We start from the raw sequence: 3441 nt of genomic DNA on the forward strand, positions 1-3441 counted from the left end.
AAATTTATGATGATCACACTAATTTATTATGTTAATACCTTATATATCTTACTAATCATTTGATTAAAACATCATAAATTTAACGTTATAAGCAATGAGATCAATATGTGATCATATTATATTTCAGATCACATGGATCATATGATCACAACTGAAGAAATATAGTGATGCCTTTATGTTTGTGTATGTTATAGCCAACGTGGGATAAATATATAAAGAATCTCAACTAGGCCTTGAATGGGCCTAAGTTGGACGGCCCAATAGAAAAAGGCTCGAATCTAACGCCCAACACACCATGCCAATGTATTTCATTTTAAGTGTATGAACAAGGTTTTTTTTTTAAGTTTATGAAATTTGATGAACATATAGACCTACAGACGTCATGTCTGAATTATTAAATTCTTTATTATTTAGTATATTAATGCTATATATATAGCGAGAGAAAAGTTGGATTTCTTATTATTTAAAATAAACCATTACAATATTTAATACAATTTTACAATATTTTATTTAATTAATATAAATATCTAAAAGATAAAAAAAAAATCGAATCAAATCTAAATATTACGATCAAATTTTCTTCATATTTCTTGATAGTTTGGACAAGATAAATGAATTTTTATTTTTTAATCTTTTGCTCCTTCTCAAGCTCGAGATAATTTCACAAACATATAATTTAGAAATATATATTTTTAAAAGCATGTACGTTAGGGCGTTCATTCACTACTCAGGATGCCAAATAGACAAAACACACCAATCATTGTTCCACCATAAATCTACACTAATATATTTCAAACCAATTCACAATTCATATCGCCACTTATTCTCGTTTGTCAGTTACAAAAGCAAAGGAACACAATAGATTTGGATAAAAATAGCAAATTTATTTTATAAAGGCAGATAATAAAATTGATCCGACCTAAATTACATATTATTTACAGAAGGTAATAACGAAAAGAATTTACAATAATTAAATATTACAAGAGGGACCTCTCATATAACAATCGAAAATTCGGAAACTGAATGTTGGTAGGGGCCGCGCGAACGCAGGCCCCCTCTGCCACAAATTATGACGTAGGCTCTCCCACTTGGGGAGACCTTAAGCTAAGCGCCCCTCCGAAGTGCAATGGAGGTCACTAGCCTAGGCCACGCGCTTTCTGGATCGCGCGTTGACCCCGTCCAGGTAAGTATGTTGCTAGCCATCACGAGCTCCCTTCTTATACACTCTCTCCTTGTTTGCGTCTTTCCATTTTATCGATGTGGGATTGCTTTTACCATTAAATTTGGGCCGTGGGCTTAGGATTAGCGAAGCCCAGATAGAGATGGTCTGGACCGAAGAAGGATTACAAAACATTGCTATTATTATTTAAATCTTTTGCACATTGTATTTTTTCAAAACAAAATATATATATATTTAAAACTAGAGGATTATAACAATCATCATATATATAAAAGTACAGTTCCACTCACCAGGGATTGACACGTGTAGTAAGTGAGAATATGTAAAAATTTTCAAATCATTTTCTACGTATTAATATGATACCTTCTGTAGCATGTTTTTGTAATTCTTATTAATACATTAATTTCATGCAGCATGGTTAATATCAATTCAACTACCAAGAATGATACGTCGTATGTGTATATTTATTCTACATTAATTTAAAGTTGACTATTGATTTCGTTGTATTTAATTTCTATTATTCTATTCCTCATATTCAGTGTGTATTTATTTTAGTGTTATGTCATATTTAATGTATGAATATCTTTCGTATTCTAAAAAAAACTGAACCAAACTCATATAAATTAAGCTTGATATGATCTCTATGCCAGAATCAACCCTTTCAAATCTGAAAACAACGATGACTTAGTGTAGTTGTTGAACAAGAAGGAAGCATGTTGGGGATCTCTAACATCACAGTCGGTCATATAAAACAGATTCAGGTTAGTTTCAGATATAATATTTAATCATCTCTTTATAATTTAGGTTGGGTTGCTTTTATTTTCCCTTCTAGGGGTTGTATTTGATGTTGATATGTGTCCTGTACTTATTAATCTGATGTAAAAAAAAATTGTGATGTTTATATTTTCATTATTTATTTCAAATGAGATATTTATTGAAATGATGTAGACTCTCACAGATTTATATTTCTTATTTTATATATCTATAATCTCTTTCATGTATTTATTCTATTATTATTTCATAACTTTCAAGTTCAATATCTTCTTTCATCATTTAACGAAAATAATGCAGTTAAATTGAATTTTAAATTCATTGAACATTATTTAATTCAATAAAAAAATTAACTATAAAATGAGATAATGTATTTTTGGTGTTTCATCAACAATATCTTTGTCGTAGCTGTCCACTTGGTGTTTTAGAGTGTCTAAGATCAAATGTCCAATTTCGATCTTTCAGGTTTATAATTCAATTTTATTGTACGTTTACTTTTGATATGCTATTATTTCGTTTGTCAAGGAGGGTTTTTTCTGGATGGATTGAGCCATTTTCGTATTGTACCAAATCCAACAAGTTCGATTTTGCATGACATTTTTTTGTAGTTTGGTCGCTTGGAACTAAAAACTCATTCAAGAAGTCAAATCCTTTGTTCATTGAAGTGAGTATACGAATGCTATTGTTGCAAGATCAGATTTTTCTAAAAAAATTATCAGATTTAATGGGTTTTTTTCTATCTCGTCATTTTTATTTCTCTCCTTAATGGAAATTACAGGATGGGAAGAGTTAAGTTGAGGATAGAGATCTCGAGATGCTTTAGAGAAGTGATGGAGGGAGAGACGGGGGCTTGAGAGTACAAGCAACATACAAGGTTTTTTATAAGATATGTTTTTGTATTGATAAATTAAAAAAATGGATGGTATAAAGTTTTGGATCTAAGTCTACATCGTAACACAGGGTAATGATCCTGGACAAATAGCCATTACATCGGAAATACATGATTTAAAATATGCTGCTATCTATACTGCATCATTGCACCTCTTTAACTACTGGAAAGCGAATACCAAATTTGGAGGAGCACAAATGTTTCTTATGTTTTCTCCTAGAAGAAAACCTACGGTTTTCCATGGTGAACACAAGTAATATACACATCCCGAAAATATAGTATTTTAGTAAATCAATGGCGAGTCATGGGTTGTACTACTCAAAACCTATAGAGAACTAGATTATATTTTAAAATGTTATTTTTACATAAACCCTTTATTGGAACTCTCTTGGAGTGGAATAAAATCCAAATACTGATCAAAACAATCTCATGAAAACATCATAAAACAATCTATTGGAAACATTACAGACGTAAGCAAGACAAACAAAAGGAAATATTCCAGTAATCAAAGAGTCGTTATTACCTTGAAGACAAAGTCAAAGATAAATGGGTTATCCCCAAACTGTAAAAAATTTTCGAGATGTCAACTTTTCGATTGTAT

The 3441-nt window shown here is 30.6% G+C and overlaps 1 long non-coding RNA gene across 1 annotated transcript; it reads left to right on the forward strand.

The window, feature by feature from the left end:
- Positions 1-1454: 1454 nt before the first annotated feature.
- Positions 1455-2918, forward strand: LOC104820488. The gene is made up of 3 exons (XR_772930.2): positions 1455-1941; positions 2560-2615; positions 2730-2918. It is a non-coding gene; the product is annotated as an uncharacterized LOC104820488 (long non-coding RNA).
- Positions 2919-3441: the final 523 nt, after the last annotated feature.

The sequence above is a fragment of the Tarenaya hassleriana genome, unplaced genomic scaffold, assembly GCF_000463585.1.
Source record: "Tarenaya hassleriana unplaced genomic scaffold, ASM46358v1 Cleome31, whole genome shotgun sequence".
In the NCBI taxonomy this organism is placed as follows: Eukaryota; Viridiplantae; Streptophyta; class Magnoliopsida; order Brassicales; family Cleomaceae; genus Tarenaya; species Tarenaya hassleriana.